This window comes from Helianthus annuus, chromosome 9, assembly GCF_002127325.2.
Source record: "Helianthus annuus cultivar XRQ/B chromosome 9, HanXRQr2.0-SUNRISE, whole genome shotgun sequence".
Taxonomy (NCBI): domain Eukaryota; kingdom Viridiplantae; phylum Streptophyta; class Magnoliopsida; order Asterales; family Asteraceae; genus Helianthus; species Helianthus annuus.
The window spans coordinates 151945374-151968100 of record NC_035441.2 but is presented as its reverse complement, the minus strand read 5'-3'; the positions used below and the strand labels follow the sequence as shown (position 1 = coordinate 151968100).

The 22727-nt window shown below is 39.4% G+C and overlaps 1 long non-coding RNA gene across 1 annotated transcript; it reads left to right on the top strand.

Moving 5' to 3' along the window:
- Nucleotides 1-18571: 18571 nt before the first annotated feature.
- On the top strand, nt 18572-21106 carry LOC110874809. Its single transcript, XR_002556233.1, has 3 exons — nt 18572-18710; nt 19371-19459; nt 20882-21106. It is a non-coding gene; the product is annotated as an uncharacterized LOC110874809 (long non-coding RNA).
- The last annotated feature ends 1621 nt before the right edge of the window (nt 21107-22727 follow it).

The window sequence follows — 22727 nt, the reverse complement described above, 5'->3', positions numbered from 1 at the left end:
CTTAAAAAATGTACTAACAAATTAAATGTTTTTAGGTAAAACTAGATGCACTCATAATGGTCTTTAGTTACAATAAACTAACTTAACTGTAACTAAAAGACTTTTAATATGAAATGAAGTAGTTTAAAAATAGTCACAGAAACGGACATTTGATAGAATTTGGTATGATAAACTAAAATTGTGTTTTTTTTTTTTTTTTTGGTAAAAGCACAGTTGTAATATAATACGGGTAAAGTATGTAACATTCCTGTGTGTAATCATATTATACTTGTATAAATTTATGTAGATGTTACATGCCTGTGTGTAAAGGAGGGTTCGTGAAAACCAATTTAATATATTGATCATTCTTGATTAGTGGTCTCACTAAATCAATGCATTTTTGTATTTCTAGATTGGGAAGAAGGAAAAGGAAGTGGTCCATGGTGGTCACCATAGCGTGTTAGGCGCATTTGTGTCACACTCTGATTTCCTGATGGGTCCAGACTTGGGGTTTATGTGTAACGATTGAAACAGATATGTTGTTATTGGCTTTGTTGCTTGTTGTTTCTATCGGTTTGGTAGGGCAGGTTAGTGCTAAGACCAAACCCAATGCACTACATGGCTTACGTGAACACAAGGGCAACAAAGATTACCTGAGTCTTCAAGGAGAACCCAAGTCTTTCCAACTCTGACGTCAGCGTGGGCCTGATTAAGACAACATAGTCTGACCAGAGTGGAGTTAGGGCCCTCTATTTCGAAGGTTATGAGATCTCTCTCTCAACTGGTAAAGATTCTCACCGTTCAAAAAAAAGTGTAGTGTAGAATAGTCACATGCCAAGATTATAAACTCTGATTTTTTTTATATAGTTTCAATCATTTTTGTTTGAAACATGTGTTTTTACTTTCAAGTATGATATATAATTATTAAAAACGATGAAAAATTATTCCATATAACTAGGGTTTTCTCTAAACTTTAATAATAGATTTTCATAACATATACATACATGATAATAGATTTTCATAACACAAAACTGAATACATGCATGTAATAACCAACTTAAATATATGTAATAATCGAATTACATGCATGTTATAACTAAATTATCATCGTGTTCGCTGTGTTGTGTTTTGCTGAATGGTTCTGACGAATGTCTTCTTGTCAAAAACACCATTAGTCGTTTATGAAAAAAGAACCTTAAAACATTCCTTTATCATCATGTTCTATGTGTTTATCGCGTTCATCTCTTCATCATATATATTGACGAGATCAATGGAATAGATAGTTAGCAAAAACCTTAGGAAGGTAGCTTGCATCATACCTTGAATCATTCATTTTACAACTATAAACAAATAAGAAACTTTTGGTAAAATGCAAGAACTCGATTAGCCAAACAAAGTTAAAACGAATTTCTCACTCTTAGTGTATGTGTAGTGTATGTGCAGTGGGGCGCTACGCACCCACATAAAGCCCATATAAAGCCTCAAACACCACTACGAAGGGCTTTATGAGACAAAAAAATGGGGGAGGCGCCATATATATAGCGCCGGGTATGGGGGATGTTTTCAAAGATTGGACCAATCACAAACAAGCAAGGTTTTTATAATTAATTAATAAAATTGAAAATTAATATCAGGTAATGATGGGTAGGGGCTTTATGACTACGAGCTCTAGTGATATAACGCCCCATAAAACCCCCGTGTGACGTGGCATGACACGTGTCGTATAACGCCCCACAAGGGGCTTTATGACTACGTATGGCCTTAAACTAATTGTTTGAATTCAAATATTGTATATATTGAACGGCCTGTATAATTGTAGACCAGCACATGGCTTTATAGCCTAGTGACATTTTAGAGGTGGGAAAAAACTTTAGGACCAAATGGTCCGGGTTCGATTCTCACAAGGAGTTTTTTTCCATATTTATTGGGTTTCCTCCTGAATTGGTGTATAGGCATTATGCCGAGTGGCAGAGTTAGTCCAAAAATTCAGGGGTATCCAAATTTACTTTTTTAGGGGACCAGGGGTATCATTAAAACTGGAATTTTTTTTATTTTTTTTACACTATGAAAAATAGTACGGAGACGGGGTTGAGTGATAGCTTGTGCTATCCCTTCTAATACACTAGCTCTGCTCCTGATTATGCCTAATGGAGATGGATATGATTGGATGGTTTAGTTATCTAAATTAGAGTTAAATGCTTGGTTGGTCTCTGTGGTTTACAAAAATTGCAGACTTGGTCCCAGTGGTTTACTAATTACACGCGTGGTACCAAAACTTGTCAAAAATTAACTCGCTTGGTCCCCTTCCCTAACATCAGTTAGATTTCACAATTAACACACCCCACGTGTATGTCACATGAGGGTAATCTTGTGTGAATTTACTTATTTAACCTTGAAGATAAAAAGAGAATATTAATTATTATATTATAAAAACCTTTTTGTTTCGGCCATCACCCACCTTCACCTACAACCACCGTCATTATCACCACCACCACTGCCATAAGCACCATCCACCACCACATGTTGTTGCTGAACCCTAATTATTGGAGGTCTTTCTATTAATCAGCCAAAAGGGCCGATACAAGTGGCGCCACCCCTGTTTTCAGCACCTCCGAGAGGTGGCATGCAAACGCCTTCAGGGCCGCCGTCGTTTTCGGCTCCGAGACAAGGTATACAGCAACCGTCTTTAGGGCCACCAATGTTTTTAGCTCCGGGACAGAGGTTAGCGCAACCATCTGGTCCGCAATTTGGGGCTTAACCGTGGCAAATGCAACCAAGACAAGTAAGTTTTAAATTGATTTTCGAACTGTTAATGGATAGTTGGATGTGAAACATTGGTAATGTTTTGCAGAATGTGCCACCTCTTCCAATTTTTGGTTCTGCACAACCACCGAGAATGTATGGCATGGCTCTGCCTCTTCCTAATCAACAAGCTATGGCTACAATTTCACCTGCAGCATGCCCCATTGGAAATGCGACGGCAATGGTGGTGGTGATAATGACGGTGGTGGTAGGTGAAGGTGGGTGATGACTGGAACAAAGAGAGATAGAAGAGAGAGAAAAAGACAGAGTCTTTTGAGAGAGAGAGAGAGTGTGTGTACAGTGGGCGCAAAAAGGTTTTTATAATATAATAATTTATATTCTTTTTTTATCTTCAAGGATAAATAAGTAAATTCACACAAGATTACCCTCATGTGACATGCACATGGGGTGCGTTAACTGAGAAATCTAACTGATGTTAGGGCAGGGGACCAAGCACGCAGTGGCGAAGTATAGAAGGGACGGGGAGGGCGCCCGACCCCCCGAACTTTTCGCTCAGTAGTGTTATATAAGTAGTTTTGGTATAGAATTTTTTTGCTATATACGTTTTCGACCCCCCGTTTCTATAGAAATTTTTTGATATATACGTTTTCGACCGGGTCAAGCTTCACCACTACAAGCAAATTTACTTTAACAAGTTTTGGTACTACGCGTGTAATTAGTAAACTATTAGAAACAAGTTTGCAATTTTTAGAAACCACGTTAACTAACCAAGCATTTAACTCTCTGAATTATTGTATGCCAAGAAAGATGACGCGTATTTGGACTTAGAAAAGCGAGAAAGGTACCCCACGTGATATATGAATATTATTATTCATGGTACCCTACGATTTGTACCCGCACGTGAACTGTTTGCGGGACGGCGCCGACGAAACCAAAGGAAACCACCCTGTAACATCCTGTCCTTGCTGGATTCATGGATACGCCGGCCCAACTTTGTATAATCTACTGGGCTTTTTCTACCAAATATTTACTATTTATCAACGGGCCCCCTTCAACTCACTTATTGTATGCTCTCGAGCCCACCTTATTTAATTGGTCTTTCCAAATTATTGTGCAACATTAAATGTACCATTCTTCACGTATAATTCGTGGGGGTCATATTATTATTCGTTAGCTGTTACTATCATTGAATTAAAGTATTTGAGTTTTATTTGTAAGTAAGGTGTTTATTAATATTGGTGACGGGTCATTTCATACTTAAACTAGTTAGATTTAGCCGGTTAACAATGACACACCAGAATGTATGTACGTACATATGTATTTGTAAGATGCAAATATTTTTAAAATGTATTTTTAATCACATTGGCTTTATAAAAAGAGGTTTAACGTCTTAACATACAAACAGAGTTTTATGTACGCAACGTAATAATGATAGTGTCATTCTAGTAAATTTAAAATCTAGAACCAATTTAAGCTTGACCCTACTAGCTAGACTTGGTTCACTAGAATTGCTTAACTACCAGGCCCTACACGATAAGCACTAGCCAAGGGATTCACATAGTGATTTTGCAAGTTGTTTTTTAAATGGGTAAATGAATGAAACAAGTGAAGGGTTGGCTACAAATTTGAGAGGGGGACATAACAGGATGACTGGATGAGCTTATGTCACGAGTCATATCAGGGTATGATGTGTTTTTGTGATATGACACGCTTTTACCTATTTTTTCGCATCTCGATTTGCATCCACTTGTTATTTTTTTTTTGAAATTATTTACACACTATTCTTGTTTTGAATTGATGAGGTGTCAATTCAACATGTTCTCTGACGACCTGAGGTGTCAGGTCGCATGGCAAAATGGGCAATCGAGCTGGGTGCTTTCAACATCACTTTCAAAACCAAAGGTCCGTTAAAAGGACAGGTGATAGCTGATTTCCTAGTCGAAATGCCAGAAGACAAAGAAGTGGAAGAAACGGAGCAAGCTCCAAACAAGCCCTGGTCTCTGTATACAGATGGGGCTTCGAGCGCCGAAGGTGCTGGAGCGGGTTTGATTCTCACCGATCCAAATGGCACGGATATGACGTATGCGCTCTTATTAGAATTCAAGAGTTCTAATAATGAAGCTGAATATGAGGCACTGTTAGCTGGTTTGCGTTTCATGGCCCATGTGGATTCATTGCTCGTAGCGAAACAGGTGAACGGAGAATATGAAGCAAGGGAACCCAACATGATCGAATATTTGGAATAGGTAAAGCAAGCTATGGCATTGTTCGGTTCATGTAAGGTCGAACACATTCCCCGCAGCAAAAACAAGAAGGCCGATGCACTGAGCAAATTGGCATCTGTGTCGTTCAGTCATCTTGCCAAGGAGGTACGGGTGGAAGTGTTGACCACACCTTCAATTGCCACTCCTCATGTTATGCAAGTGGAAGCTCCGTCACAAACATGGATGACACCCATAATCAACTACCTGGTGCACGATGTTTTGCCAGTTGATAAAGCAGAGGCTAGAAAAATCCAGATCAACTCACTTAAATATCAGATGCAGGAAGGGGGTTTGTACCGAAAGACTTTCCTCGGGCCCCTGTTAAAATGCCTCGACCCGGAACAGGCCAGCTATATCATCAGAGAAATACATTAAGGCATTTGCGAGATCCATGCCGGGCCAAAATGATCGTAACGAAAGTTAAGAATGCAGGGTATTATTGGCCCGGGATACATGAGAGTGCAGTTAAAGAACTCCAGCAATGTGACGAATGCCAGAAGCACGCACCAATAAGCCTCCGAGCGAAGAACGAGATGATCCCAGTAACCGCCGCATGGCCCTTCTAGAAATGGGGCGTTGATATAGTTGGACCTTTCCCACGATCAAGCAGAAGTGCTCAATATCTGTTAGTAGCGGTGGATTATTTCACCAAATGGGTGGAAGCACGACCATTCACGGTTATCTCCGGTTATAATGTGACGAGATTCTACTGGGAACAGATCGTGTGTCGTTTCAGTCTTCCACTCTACATTGTGAGCGACAATGCAAAGCAATTCGCGAGAAACACATTCAACCGGTGGTGCGAGAATCTAAAAACTAACCAAGTCTTCTCCTCGGTTGCGCATCCCCAGGGGAACGGACAAGTTGAGCAGATAAATCGCCGAATCGTCGATGGAATAAAAAGAAGGCTGGGTTACGAAGGGAAGGGATGGGCAAACGAATTACCAAACGTATTGTGGGCTCACCGAACTTTGCACAAGACTAGTAATGGAGAAACACCGTTCAGTCTTACACATGGCACTGAGGCCGTGATTCCCGCAGAGATCGGACTCCCAAATCAGAGGTGTAAAAACTGGGAGGAAAACGAACAGGAGCTCCGATCCAATCTCGATCTGTTGGAAGAACGACGGAACGTGGCCGCAATTAAAGAAGCACGGTACAAGAAGAAGATCGAGAAATACTACAATGCCCGTGCCAAACTTTACAAAATTTAAGTCGGAGATTTTGTGCTCCGAAGTAACGATGCGAGCCGCACCGAAGCTCCTGGGAAGTTGACTCCAAAGTGGGAGGGACCATATCGCATAAAAGAGACAAGCGATAAAGGCTCCTATGTACTCGAGAAAATCGACAGAACCCCCGTTCCTAGGACATGGAATGGGGTTCATCTAAAGAAGTGCTTCATGTAGACGCCAGCCCGCTACGGGCTAGAAAGATCGCTATCTTTTATTTTTAATTTTTTAGTTTTTTCATGTAAGAATAGGGAGGGTAATGCCCCGAGTATATTTCTATTTTCCTTGTAAACCGGGAGGGTGTGCCCCGGAGCTATGATTAGCAAGTTATTTAATAAATCTTGGTGCATTTTTACAAGTACAAAACATAGCATATCTATGTATAAGTTCGAACAATATAAAAATATGCACAAACGGGCCTCGACCCATGCCTCGCGCCGATCGAGAAGGCTTAAATAGTTCAGAATAATAAAATCTATTAAGCAAAAGGTACGGATCTGATCCGATCCAACCATAACCGGTCACCGAGATGACCAAACAATAACCTGGCCAAGCGGCAAAAGTTTGGACGCAAACTAAAAGCTGAGAAACCAGCCATAAAAACTTTCACCAAAAATATGATTTCATACAAAATAAAGAAACATGTTCAGCAAAATCATAAACGGAAAATTAAATTGTACGGTTACATGGCATAATGAAAGTAAAATATTGTACGATTACAAGAGCCAAGCATCAAGCTTCGTAATCCTCCTTCACAATGGGAAGTTCTATCCTCTGTTTGATAACGGACAAAGGTTTGTCCATTAAATCTGCAACCTTGGCGAGAACAGAAATGTGGAAATTGTCAAAAGGCTTTTATCGCAACATCCAGTGCGTCCTTGGCCCCCACATCATACCCGGAGACTTCTTCAACAGAGCGAACTGAACCCTTGGCAGCCTGGAAACCTTGCTTAATCCCCTCGTTCGCTCCAACCGCATTAACGTTGTTCACCAAATCAGCGACCACTTTCTCCAACTCGGGGCTCCGATGAACCAACTTAACCACCCAAGGAACCCCGTCCGTCAAAAACCACTGCTTGGTAAGCATGAGCTCCGATACAAGGGCATACAATTCGCTCATCTCACCATCACAATGAGTTAACATCCCCTTCGCTTCGTCAATCGTTTCCTGATGAGACTTGATAGCCCTGTCTCGAGCCCTCTCAAGCTCAGACTTATCTGGCAAAAGGAACAAAGGATTAAAAAAAAGGAGTAGAAAAAGAAAACAACAAAAAAGCGTTTCATGAACGTACCGGTAATCAAGCGATGATGATCAGCCAGAAGTTGGTCATAGGAAGATCGCATCTCCTTCAGCTCTGCTTTGCTTCTCCCTTCAAAATCAGATAGTTTTTTCTCCAAATCACCAAACTTCAACTTGAGAGTTCCCAGGTCCTGAAGAGCTTTGTCCCGAGCTTCATGAGCGGCTGCAGCCGAAGCCTGTGAAGATTTGTTAACCTCTCTTGCTTCCGAGACCTGCTCCTTCAGACGATCCACTTGAGATCGAAGAGACGAGAGCTCCTGCTTGGTTTTCGATCGAACATTATCCTCGTTTTTCAAAGAGGCGATCTCACGCTCAAACCTACGACAATTCGAATCCGATTCAACCCAACGCTTATAGGTTTCCACCACCAGAGAGTTCGATTGGGCTTGATTCAGCATCAGAGCATTTCCAAGCTCCGAACCACTCATATTCCGGTAATACGCATGCTCAGCAGGAGTTCCGAGATGAAACAAAGCCATCTTTGCCGATAAAGCATCCACGATCCTGTCCGTATTCGCTAGAGACCATTCCGGAACATACTTCTCCAAAGCATGAGCAGAGTCCAAATCCACAGCATCACCTGAACCTAGCTCCCGACATATAAAGACATCTTTAGTTTCATACCACAAAGGGGACGAAGAGGCGCTATCCCCACCATTAATTGGTTGAGGGCTTGGTCTCGAAACATTAGAAGCAACCCCCGTTGTGGGCTTACCCGAGGGAGAAGGTTCGATTTTCTTGAAAGACAAAGGATCCGCCATATGGATATCTTCAATAACTTTGGTGGTTGGCCCTCCAAAAGATAACGAGCTCGTTGGAAGATTGACCGGTCAATCCCTCGGGGGTCTACCACCATGTAGATGACAGTCTAAGTTCTCCAACAAGCCCCCGGCGGTAGAAAACCTGGTGGCCTGATCGTCCTCTTCATCCTCCAATGTGATTGTTTTAAAATCCAGTTTCTTCTTCTTTACCTGTTTGTGTAACACCCCGAAATTATAAAACTTTATATTAGAATTATAAAGTATAAATAAACAAAGAAATTACTAACTAGAAATTTTAACCTAGTTAGTTACAAGTCTAGAAATAACTTAAAGGAGGGTTAAATGCAACTAAACTTAATGTTAACCTAAGTGAGGGGCTTAAGTTGAACAAATTGAAACTTAAGCTTAATGAAGTTAGTAAAACAAACCAAACACCCCCAAAAGGAGGTGTCTGGTCGAACAAGCACGCCAGGGGCGATCCCCACTCTCTCAAAACCCTAGCTTCACAAATTTGATCAATTGAAGGTTAATCCTTGTCCCAAATTGAAATCTGAACAAAGATTCGTGATCCTCATCACAAGGGGGTTACAAGGTATGTGAAATTTCATGAAATCTCTCAACTTGAATTTCTCATGTAATTGGGAAAATCTGAATTGTTAGTTGCATGTGTGTCTTATGATGATCTAGGAACAACTATAGTGTCTAAGGACAAACCCTAGACAAACACAAGCTGAAATTATGTGAAATTTTAGTGGAAACTATGATCACCATTGTAGGTGATTAGTGAAACTATGTGTAAATTGATAAACACTAGTAAATTGACTATTTTGAAGTGATTTCAGGAATTTAGAAGTTAACCATCTTGTAAAGTGTTGATTGAGATGAAATTAGGGCTAAATGATAAGCTAGAAACTTGTCATATAATCATGTGAAAAATCTGCCCTTAAGGTGCTTGTAAAAATGCCCCAAAGAAGGCTTATAATAGGAATTTAAAGATTTAACGCATAATTATGATGTTTCGGTGTGCTATGCGAAATAAGGTTAAAGAAGAGTTCTAAACATGTCTTGAATTGAACTCTATAGGAAAGGATATCGGAACGTCAAGTGGACAAGCTGGTGGTGATTTGCGGTTGAAGGGTTTGCTCTAAAGGTATGTAACTTGACCCGTTACATTAAGTAGATTGGATGATTATTAAATGCGTAATTGGATTTTAGAATAAGGGTTGTTTTGAATTTAAGCGGTGATGTCGCTATATTGAATAATGGATCAAATTGGTTGGAACTCGTTGGTAGTCGTCACAATGGAGGATTCCTTAGACGAGCCAAACGGGTCGAATAATCAAGTACGGCATGGTTAATGCTCCGGATTAAGATGGATTGAATCTTTGATAATGGATAATATATAACATATTAGAATTGTGAGATTTAATGTATTGGCATCCTAGAAACTGAAATCCGAGAGTTGGGTTTTAGTGTAATGACCAAACCAAACAAAAACATGAATTTCCAGGTACTACCGTAAGTTACGGTGGTACCGTAACTTACCGTAGAGGTCAGGAACTTACGGTGGTTCACTCCTGTTTTACGGTGGACCAAAAGAGTTCCAGGACTCACCGTAACTTACGGTGACACCGTAAGTTACGGTGGAAACAGAAAAACTTTTATTTATTTTATTTATCTAATATTTGATGTTGGATCTCATGTTTATGTGTTGTATAACAATGACAAAACTAATATTTTAACGGTTTTGATCCTAGGTGATGAGGTGGATCTTATGGATGACGGTCAAGCAACGTAGAAGAACCGAACACGACTTTTGAAGCTTCCGCAATGTTTTAATCTTACTTAGACTTTGTTCATGGGTTGTAAACTTTTTCTTAATCAACTTTTAAAACGTTCCAACTTAGTCATTACTTGACTAAAGTTGACGTACTTATGAACTCCATTAAGGAATGTTTTGTTACGTAACCAATATTTTAGTTGAAATGGTGTATTTTATTTCTAAAATCAAGTGAAAAAAATTTAAGGGTGTTACAAGTTGGTATCAGAGCCTAAGGTTGTCAACAAAGTGTTCGGTTCAAGCTTGATCGATCGTCCGGTAAGAATTAACTTTTTGTTAATAAATTATGTGTTATGTAAAGAATGAGAAATGAACAAATATGCATGAAAAGAGCGAGTAAGCTCATTCAAATACAAGAAATGCAAAAAGCAAGAACGATTAAATCAAGTTGTGAACTTGATTGAATCAAAAAGCAAGAACGATTAAATCAAGTTGTGAACTTGATTGAATCAAAAAGCAAGAACGATTAAATCAAGTTGTGAACTTGATTGAATCAAAGCAAGAACGATTAAATCAAGTTGTGAACTTGATTGAATCAAAGCAAGAACGATTAAATCAAGTTATGAACTTGATTGAATCAAACAAGTAAAGCATGTGTTATAAATGGAATGTTTAACAACCTATGTAAACATTTCAGAAATAGAGATGGCAGATGGAGGTAATGATGATGCGGTGCCAAGAGTCACCGAACAAATGAGGGAAGTGATTGCCGAAGAGGTTGGAAAGGCGATCGAAAACAGTTTGTCGGGAGCGGAATCAATTAATTACCGTTGAAGAAGATGATGCAGCGTCTGCGTCTGTTTGTCTTCCTGGTATGCCGCCCTAAACTATACGACGCCTTTACATATTAGCAAACTCAAGAAAATGAAGAGTTTAAAACTCAATATTACATATATACATATAAACTCAACTAACAATCTCATAAACTAAATGGAGACACTGAGAATTTACAAAATAGCAGAGCAATATGTATAAGATGTAGTGTATCTGTATCATACCTTAATATTTTGCACAAAAAACACCAAAAGCTACATCTTTTAACAAATTACGTCAAATTCGTTTCCCAGCTTCCTCTTTACTGAAATCAATACTGTTATATTTCATGCAACCCATCAGCTTCCTTGAACCTTTTTGAAGGCATCAGCTCGGAATCTTCAGCCACTAATTTCGACATCATCTGTAGTTTCAACATCACAATAGATTATAGTACATTTATACCAATGTCATACATTTGTTATTCTTCCGTGATCAACTGATCATATACATGTGGCACCAAAATTTTGTAAGTTACAAATCTTGTAGATAAAGATGAAATTTTTATAAAAATCAATGACTAATAATTTTAAAAATTACCTTCATTGTAGTAGCAGGACCACCTGAAAACAAAGCTTTGACCTTTAAGAGAAATTCATTGATGTAAGGAAATTACTATAATTTCGAAAGATATAAATATAAACAGCCTAGATATAGAACCAATTTTTGGTTTCCCCATTTAACCCTAAATATATCTGATTCCCCTGTTCTAAAACACAAACCCTAAAATGCACAAATGAGATAAACGACCACAACCTTGAAACCACCATCGCCACCGTTGGATCTTCTTCAACCGCCATTGAATCGTGTCATCATCTCCCCTGGATCTTGTCTCTCTCTCCCTCTCTCTCGTATGTGTAGATGTATAGATTTTTTAAACAATCTATCCATCTCAGATCTGGTCGATTGAGGTAAGAATTGAAAACAGGTTAGGGGGAAGATGAGAGTCATCTCCATTGATGTAAGCTTTTAAGACTCGAAAATCAGGAGATGAGAACGGCCGACTACCGAAAGGTCGCATATTCAAAGTCCATCCTTAATGCGCAGTGATGAGATAGAGTAGGGTGAAATCCCTGTATCGCCCCAAAGTGTCTTAAAATTTTTGAACCATTTCCTTATTTACCCCTCTAAAATAGCTTCTACTTTCTTGTACATGATGCTTTAAAATTGATACGTGTGGCAAAATTACCATTTTGTACATCACTTCTCCTTTTTAATATATTATAGATTCAAACCACAGTTTTATCAATGGTAGAAGACAGAATCAAGAAATTAGAAGATGATTCAAATTTAGCAAAGGAAAAGCATGGAGGACGAAAGCCTTGTTCATACAAGGAATTCATGGCTTGTAAACCACCAATATATAATGGGGAAGTTGACCCAATAGTGTGCCAAAGATGGCTAAGTGATATCGAAGGGGTATTCGAGAGGACCCATTGTGACGTAGATGACTACGTAGCCTATGGTACGGGTCAACTAAGAAGTCAAGCGAAAGATTGGTGGGATAACAAAAAGAGAGAGATCGGTATTCAAGCTGCTAAGGTCATGACTTGGAAAGAATTCAAGACGCCATTTCTTAAGCATCATAGCCCCAAAGCGGTTATGAATAAAATCGAGGAAGAGTTCATGCAACTTAGGCACAAGAGTGAGACCATAGACAAGATTACGGCAACGTTTATGGATAAGATGAAGTTTTGTGACGATCTAGTGACGAATGAAGAACAAAAGATATACTACTACCATAACATGTTGAGTGCCGAATATAGGGAATTTATCACCCCTTCCAAATACGAGACCCTTACCGAGATCATAAATGCTGCTCGGGAAAGGGAGATCGAACTGAAAAAGAGCATCGAAAGGGGTGAACGGAGAGCACAAGATGTAAACCCAAGCCATACTAAGAAGGCACGAACAAACGAAAGCGCAAAGAAATCTGATACGAAAGGCGGGTCGCCAAGTTGCAGGATCTGCGGGAAGGGTCATAAAGGCGAATGCTGTTACAAGGATAAGCCTTGTCCCATATGCAAGAAAACGGGACATATGGCTATATCGTGCCCGGAGAAAGTGACGGTTTGCTACAATGGTTATCGAACGGGTCACAAGAAGTCGGAATGCCCGGAACTGGTTGGAAAGAAGGATGGGCAGATCCGAAGGGTGAAGCCCCGAAAGCAAAGGCAAGATCTTTTCAACTAACCGCCGCAGAAGCAAAGGTTGAACCTGACGTGGTCTCAGGTATATTTGCTGTAAATTCAATTCCTGCACACGTGTTGTTTGATACGGGTGCGAATAAATCCTTTATTCGACATCCTTCATTTGTTCTAACAAAATTACCTGTACCCTTAGAAGTAGAGATAGGTAATAACAAGAGCTTTATTGTTTGTGATGTATGTAAAAACTGTAAACTGAGCATTGACGACGAAGAATATTTGATAAACCTAATCCCGATGTCAATGGGAGAATTTCAAGTAGTCGTTGGGATGGATTGGCTATCTCAATACCATGCAAAGGTAGTGTGTTTTCGTAAAGAGATAAAACTAACATCTCCGAGCGGGAAACATGTCACCATTTATGGCGAAAAAGGAGGCAACCCTATAGTATGCTCAATGTTGGAAGCTCACAAGCTTATGAAGCGGGGATGCAAAGCATTCATAATATACGCTAATGAGCCCGAAAAAGAATCACGAAAGATTGGAGAGGTACCGGTAGTGCGAGATTATGAAAATGTGTTTCCGGAGGATTTACCGGGGATACCGCCTGAATGGGAAGTAGAGTTCGGGATCGAATTGATTCCGGGCGCGAAACCCGTAGCAAAAGCCCCGTACCGACTCGCACTGTCGGAATTACAAGAGCTGATGTCCCAAATTCAAGACTTGCTTGATAAGGGATTCATAAGGCCGAGTGTGTCACCTTGGGGCGCACCGGTATTGTTCGTGAGAAAGAAAGACGGGAGCATGCGCATGTGTATCGATTACCGGGAGTTAAACAAACTCACGGTAAAGAACCGATACCCGCTCCCGAGGATAGATGATTTATTCGACCAACTACAAGGTGCGAACTGGTTTTCAAAAATTGACCTTAGATCGGGGTATCACCAATTAAAGGTAAAAGAAGAAGATGTGTGCCGAAGACGGCTTTCCGTACGAGATACAGACATTACGAATTTCTCGTAATGTCATTTGGGCTGACGAATGCACCCGCGGCTTTCATGGACCTCATGAACCGGGTTTGCAAACCAATGTTGGATAAGTCGGTCATCGTGTTCATCGATGACATTTTGGTGTATTCGAAAAGTGAAGCGGAGCATGCACATCATTTACAAGAGGTATTGGAGACACTTAGGAGAGAGAGGTTATACGCAAAATTCTATAAATGTGCCTTTTGGCTACGAGAGGTACAATTTCTTGGCCATGTCATAAGCGCCGACAGAGTATTGGTGGATCCGTCCAAGATCGAGGCTGTGTCAAAGTGGAATCCCCCGAAGAACCCTTCGGAAATTAGAAGCTTCTTGGGGCTCGCGGGATACTATAGGAGATTCATTAAAGATTTCTCCAAGATTGCGTCACCGCTAACAAAGCTAACGCGAAAGAAAGAAAAGTTCATTTGGAGTGTCGATCAAGAAAAAGCGTTTCAAACGCTAAAAGAAAAGTTGACTCAAGCTCCGGTATTGACATTGCCGGACGGAGTTGAAGACATGGTGGTTTATTCGGATGCTTCATTATCAGGGCTAGGTTGCGTGTTGATGCAACGGGACAAGGTAATAGCCTATGCCTCAAGACAGTTGAAGATACACGAGAAGAAATATCCCACGCACGATCTCGAGTTGGCAGCGGTGGTATTTGCATTAAAAATATGGAGGCATTACTTGTATGGGGTAAAGTGCACCATATTCACCGACCACAAAAGCATGAAATACTTCTTCGATCAGAAGGAGTTAAATATGCGACAAAGGCGATGGCTGGAAACGGTGAAAGACTACGATTGTGAAATACATTATCACCCCGGAAGGGCTAATGTGGTGGCGGATGCTCTGAGCAGAAAAGCGGACTATGTCCCAATACGAGTAAGATCGATGCAACTCGTGGTGACCTCGGGTATACTTGAACGTATTCGAGAGGCGCAATTAGAAGCAATGAAAGAAGAGAATTGGAAGAAAGAAAGAATAATAGGTCAGTTGAAAGATTTGTCGGATGGGAATAACGGGTTGAAGACTCGATCCGGAAGGATATGGGTCCCACATACCTGTGGAGTGAATGCGCTTCTACTTAATGAAGCTCATAAATCCCGTTATTCAATTCATCCGGGTGCGACCAAGATGTACTATGATTTGAAACAAAACTATTGGTGGCCCGGAATGAAGAGGGATGTGGTGAGGCATGTGGAAAAACGCTTGACATGTTTACAAGTCAAGGCGGAACACCAGAAACCATACGGCAAACTACAACCGTTAGAAATTCCGGTTTGGAAATGGGAACATATTACAATGGACCTGTTAACCAAGTTTCCTAAGACGAATCGTGGTTTCGATGCCATATTGGTAGTGGTGGATAGATTGACGAAAAGTGCTCACTTCATTCCGATTCGTGAGACTTATACGTCAGAAAAGATGTCAGAAGTTTACACTAATGAAATAATAGCACGTCATGGAGTGCCGGTATCCATCGTGTCTGATAGGGATACCCGGTTTACTTCAAATTTCTGACGGGATTTCCAAGAGCAAATGGGAACCAAGTTGTTCATCAGTACTGCGTACCATCCTCAAACGGATGGACAGAGTGAAAGAACAATACAAACATTGGGAGATATGCTGCGGGCTTGCATTATTGACTTCGGAGGTAGTTGGGATGTCCATTTACCCTTGGTCGAATTTGCACATAACAATAGTTATCACGCGAGCATTAAGATGGCCCCGTATGAACTGTTATATGGCAGAAAATGTCGAACTCCGGTATGTTGGGGAGAAGTGGGTCCACGAGACCTACTGATATAATCCGAACTACGAATAAGAAAATCGACATAGTTCGGGCACACTTGAAAGCGGCTCAAGACAGGCAAAAGGCATATGCGGATAAAAGGAATAGGCCAATTGAATTTCAGGTTGGCGACATAGTTATGCTAAAAGCTTCCCCATGGAAGGGCATTATTAGATTCAGAAAAAGGGGGAAACTAAGCCCGAGATTTATTGGGCCATTCAGAATCACTGAACGGGTTGGTAAAGTAGCTTATCGTCTTGAATTACCCGAAGAGTTGAGTGGGATTCATAGCACATTCCACATGTCACATCTTCGAAAATGTTTGGCCGACGAAACTGCTCATATCCACTATGATGATATCGAGGTGGATAACAGCCTCAACTATGTAGTAAAACCAATTGCGATTTTAGATCGTAAAGAGAAAAGTTTGAGGAACAAGGTGATTAATCAAGTCAAGGTCAAATGGGAGCACAGGAAGGGTTTGGACACTACGTGGGAGTCCGAAGAGGAGATGCGACGTCTCCACCCTACACTATTTGGTACGTACTTCGGTTTCGGGAACGAAACCCTTTTAAGGGGGATGGACTTGTAACACCCGAAACTATAAAACTTTATATTAGAATTATAAAGTATAAATAAACAAAGAAATTACTAACTAGAAATTTTAACCTAGTTAGTTACAAGTCTAGAAATAACTTAAAGGAGGGTTAAATGCAACTAAACTTAATGTTAACCTAAGTGAGGGGCTTAAGTTGAACAAATTGAAACTTAAGCTTAATTAAGTTAGTAAAACAAACCAAACACCCCCAAAAGGAGGTGTCTGGTCGAACAAGCACGCCAGGGGCGATCCCCACTCTCTCAAAACCCTAGCTTCACAAATTTGATCAATTGAAGGTTAATCCTTGTCCCAAATTGAAATCTGAACAGAGATTCGTGATCCTCATCACAAGGGGGTTACAAGGTATGTGAAATTTCATGAAATCTCTCAACTTGAATTTCTCATGTAATTGGGAAAATCTGAATTGTTAGTTGCATGTGTGTATTATGATGATCTAGGAACAACTATAGTGTCTAAGGACAAACCCTAGACAAACACAAGCTGAAATTATGTGAAATTTTAGTGGAAACTATGATCACCATTGTAGGTGATTAGTGAAACTATGTGTAAATTGATAAACACTAGTAAATTGACTATTTTAAAGTGATTTCAGGAATTTAGAAGTTAACCATCTTGTAAAGTGTTGATTGAGATGAAATTAGGGCTAAATGATAAGCTAGAAACTTGTCATATAATCATGTGAAAAATCTGCCCTTAAGGTGTTTGTAAAAATGACCCAAAGAAGGCTTATAATAGGAATTTAAAGATTTAACGCATAATTATGATGTTTCGGTGTGCTATGCGAAATAAGGTTAAAGAAGAGTTCTAAACATGTCTTGAATTGAACTCTATAGGAAAGGATACCGGAACGTCAAGTGGACAAGCTGGTGGTGATTTGCGGTTAAAGGGTTTGCTCTAAAGGTATGTAACTTGACCCGTTACATTAAGTAGATTGGATGATTATTAAATGCGTAATTGGATTTTAGAATAAGGGTTGTTTTGAATTTAAGCGGTGATGTCGCTATATTGAATAATGGATCAAATTGGTTGGAACTCGTTGGTAGTCGTCACAATGGAGGATTCCTTAGACGAGCCAAACGGGTCGAATAATCAAGTACGGCATGGTTAATGCTCCGAATTAAGATGGATTGAATCTTTGATAACGGATAATATATAACATATTAGAATTGTGAGATTTAATGTATTGGCATCCTAGAAACTGAAATCCGAGAGTTGGGTTTTAGTGTAATGACCAAACCAAACAAAAACATGAATTTCCAGGTACTACCGTAAGTTACGGTGGTACCTTAACTTACCGTAGAGGTCAGGAACTTACGGTGGTTCACTCCTGTTTTACGGTGGACCAAAAGAGTTCCAGGACTCACCGTAACTTACGGTGACACCGTAAGTTACGGTGGAAACAGAAAAACTTTTATTTATTTTATTTATCTAATATTTGATGTTGGATCTCATGTTTATGTGTTGTATAACAATGACAAAACTAATATTTTAACGGTTTTGATCCTAGGTTATGAGGTGGATCTTATGGATGACGGTCAAGCAACGTAGAAGAACCGAACACGACTTTTGAAGCTTCCGCAATGTGTAACACCCCGAAAACGGGTTTGGTAATCAAACCCCGTTAATATTAAAAGACAGGTAAAGTACCATTAGTAGTAAAATTTACCCGGTGAATATTAGAAATTTTAAGTAAGTAAACCTAATATTTAATAAAAAGATAAATAAAGGTCCATGGATAAATAGAGTTTACAAAAGGTCTGAGCTAACGGGACCTAAAATAAACTTAGTCGTAAATATCCCCGAAACCCGCTAAGTTAACTAGAAATGTTTAGTTTAGTTAATAAGAGGGAATGTGTATTTTCGGGGAATCGATAACCCAGTTAGTTAAAAATCTTGAGGTGATATATAATAAGGTTAAAACACTTAAACTATAAGTTAAATAGAGTAAAGGGACTAAATTAGCAAAAACTTGAAACATGGAAGTTTTATTAGTAAATAAAACACCAAACACACACATGAGTGTGTGTTTGGGTCGTACAGAAGAAAGGGGCGACCAAGGAGTGTCCTCCAAACCCTAGATTTCACATAAAACTCACAAATTGAAGCCCTTAATCTGCTCTAAATTGAGTTTCAAACACGGATTAGTGATCACCTTGTTGCGGGGATCAAAAGGTATGTAAAATTTTGGTATTTTGATTCATGTTCAGTTTTAGGTTAATTGAGAAAATCAAAAATTGAGCATGCATGATTGTTGTATTGATGAAATTTGAAGCAAAGTGATGTCTAGAGACAAACCCTAGATGCAAACTTTTAGAATTGTGCCACAAACTAGTGGTTAGCCAATTACCCAAGTATGAGCCAAGTGGGTTTTGTATATTATGATGAACACTTGAATTAGAGTGTTAAATTGATGAATAATTGATGATATGATACTAGTACTAGGTGTAATTCACGAACACTAGACATGAAAGGTTGATTTGATGTAAATCTTGGTGAAAATAACTAGTTATGAACTAGTTAGTAAATATGTAAAACTATGCACTTTAGGTGTTTGATAAAATGCCAAGGAGAAAGCCAAATGTTGAAATTTAGAACGAAACGCTTATTTGAATAGTATGTCTAGTTAAATGAAATACGAAACAAGAAGAGTTCTAATCATCATGTTGATTTAGACTTAATATTGTAAACCATGTGATTGAAAGTAGTTAACCTTGATAAACTAAGTTAACTAATCATGAAGTCGAATAATAGCTTCGACATAGAAAATAAGTGAGGGGGGATAGTCGTGATTGTTAATGACTAACTTAACCGCCTTGTAAATGATGACAATAGTTTGACGCTTGACAAGCTAGGTGGGAGCTTGCGTATGAAGCGGGTCAAACGAATCAAGAACGGAAGGAAAAGCATGCCATGGATGCGAGGTAAGTATAGCTTACACTAGTCTTAAATTGTGGAATATTTTCTCATCATATAAAAATTTCGAATGAGATATCTAAACAATTGGAATATGATGTTCCGTCGTGTAGTCGAACGGAACAAGATAATCAAAGATGAAAGAAACCGTAATAATGGTTAAAAAGAAGTAAATCGATAAATGGTCAATTCGGCCAAACGGGTCAAAGGGTGTAGACAACACCTTTTGACTATATAGATTGATGATTCTTTTGTCGAGTTATATGCTTACAGGAATAGATATCAAATGGATATTCGCATCGTTCTTAATTAGCGAATATAAAGCAAGGTACTAAAACCGGGTTAATAAGTTGATCCGAGCCAGGTATGTAAAATTGATTAACTCATCATTTAGAACTTGAAGTTCTATGGGAGTTAGGCAAAGTAAAAAGGGACATTCGGTTATCTTAAAAGGTAAACCGAAGGATTTAGATTATAGACAGAGTGTTTTGAAAACTAGATTTGGTAGCCCTTCGTTGTAAAAGAAGGGTTAAAAACGACCAAAACGCCCTCGTAAGCGAAATTAAGCAAACAACCCTTAGAAGTCGCTTGAAAACGAGTTTTTTTAATCAAGTTAATACTTAGAACAAGTATAAAAGTGAAAGATGTAAATTCTTAGCCAAAAGACTCTATATGAGTCTTTGTCGTAAAATAATAATCCGAGGGGTAAAACTCGGATTATATAGATCGCCACATTTAATCCATCACAAATATAGTTGTGATGGAAGATCATTGATAAATAATGTGGAAATAAGATGCTAGGAATAATCGAGTGTGAATTATGCGTAAAAGTGTTTAAAATGCCCTTAACGGGTCAATTAAACATCTAAGTAAAAACGGGTTTAAGAATGTATATAAACCCATGATTTGAATCTAATGTGATAACAACATGGAAATGATGAGAATTTAGAATCAAACAACATGTTTGTTTGTAAAATCACGAACGGGTCAAAGTTTGGTAAAAAGGGTATTAAGCCGAAAACTTAAAAGACTTAGATTTTGTTAATCCGGATGTTGGATTTTAACCCCATATGATGGAGAATCAAATTACAAACACCTAGGAAGAAACGGTAGGCCAAACGAAAAAGCGGATTAAAAGTTATGAAGGTTTCCGTTTTAGAAAACGGCAAACTTGGAAAATCCTGCAGAGGCCACCGTAAGTTACGGTGGCTACCGTAACTTACGGTAGCCTATATATCTTTACGCCATGAACCCCCTGTTTTACGGTGGAAGAATCAACATTCAGGGGCTACCGTAAATTACGGTAGCCACCGTAATTTACGGTGGACCCTGAACAAAAATATATTTTTAATTAGTTTCGCTTCGTGGACTCGTTTAGACATGTTTTTAAACCCCGAATGACTAAAGCATTTCAGGTTTATGAAATGTAGGTACTTTTGGATGCCGGAAGACGATCAAGCTCAACGAGGAACCGAACACGATAAAGATACACGCTTCCGCACTTTGCATCGTCATTAATTTTAAACGACGAATCTGATCACGTTATGTCAAATGACTTTTGATTTGTAAAAGTTTTAATAAACCCGTATTTCCGACGTATATGTAATCTAAATTACATGGTTGTTTTTCGTATATTTTACGTTAAAACTTGATTTTTAAGAACGGGTGTTACACAATGTTTTAATCTTACTTAGACTTTGTTCATGGGTTGTAAACTTTTTCTTAATCAACTTTTAAAACGTTCCAACTTAGTCATTACTTGACTAAAGTTGACGTACTTATGAACTCCATTAAGGAATGTTTTGTTACATAACCAATATTTTAGTTGAAATGGTGTATTTTATTTCTAAAATCAAGTGAAAAAAATTAAGGGTGTTACAGTTTGGGATTCGGATCGCGTTTAGAGGAAGTAGTTCGTCCTCTTTTCAAACTAACTTGAGGATGCGCCTCAGCATCATCACGATCACCCTCACCTTCAACATTCACTCCTTCATCCTCGATAGAGAGGTGTTCAGAACCGTACAAAATAATCTTGGAGTCGGACCCCTTCGCACCGCTCGACTCAGTTCTCTTTCCTTTGTCACCACCAACCACCACAGCTGCCTGAGCCGGAGCTACATTCACCGTCCGTATCGAAGGAACCGAACCCGAACCTCCCTGTCCCGCTGAACATCCTTGATTGATCGGAGCGGTTGGTTCTCTAATTTGATAAAGATTTTCTTGCACTACGCTCAAATATGGCGTATCGCCTTTCGGTGTCTTGGTGGCTCGAACATCAAGTTCGGTGGAATCGAAGGATTTCAACCTCAAGAGCATCTTTCAAACCTATAGCTGCACAAAACAAACAACAAATAATATCCATAGCCCGGCATGATAAAAGCATACAACGCACAGTAAAATAATCAATAAACAGTACGAAAAACACCGTATCTAGTTAAAAGTATAACTAACCCTCTCCGTTCCACCTAACGGTAGGATACCACTCCGGTTCGGCCCAAATCGTGCTTATCCGTCCCATGACAAGAATGTGTTCCGGATACTTTTGTACGCGCCCGGCTTCCTTGATCAAAGCCGCATATAAATTTTTATTAAACGCAAAGTCTTCAGGAAGAGGGGCTGGGAGGCGTGACTTTTTCAGTCTCCATGACATCTCGTCCGGAACGCATCGGTCATCAACCAGGAAGAAACGGTCTTTCCAATCTTTTAAATTGGTAGTAATCCACGTATAACAACAGGCATTTTTCTTCCTAACCTCAAAGGTATACCAGCTACCGGACCGATTCAGCTTATAAAAAGCTCGGAACACATTCAAACCCGGGTCAGAATTCAAACGACGACAAGCCAACTCAAAATGACACACCCTGGCAAGGCCGAAAGGGTTCATTTGAGAAAGATGAACCTCATGAAACAAAAGAACTTCGATCAAGAACTTCATCAAAGGAAGACGATAGTTACAGTAATCGAACAACCTGGTGTAAACACATATTTCTCCTGGAACGAACGGATATATGGTCGTATCCTTCGCAGGAAGAATCGGGTTTAAAGAAGCAGGAATGGCATACTGCTCCGTATACCACTTCAGTCCATTTCTATTCAAAATATTAAAGCAACCAGACAAGTTACTCTTATTCGCCATTGCATAAAGAAGGCACTAACCTGAGAGATAAACAATGTGCCGTTTCAGAGGAAAAGAAGAGGAAGGAGAAGGAGAAGAAGTGAAAATGTAAAAGTAAAAAATCTTTTTTTCCCTTTTTATAAGAAACCTCCACCGCCTCA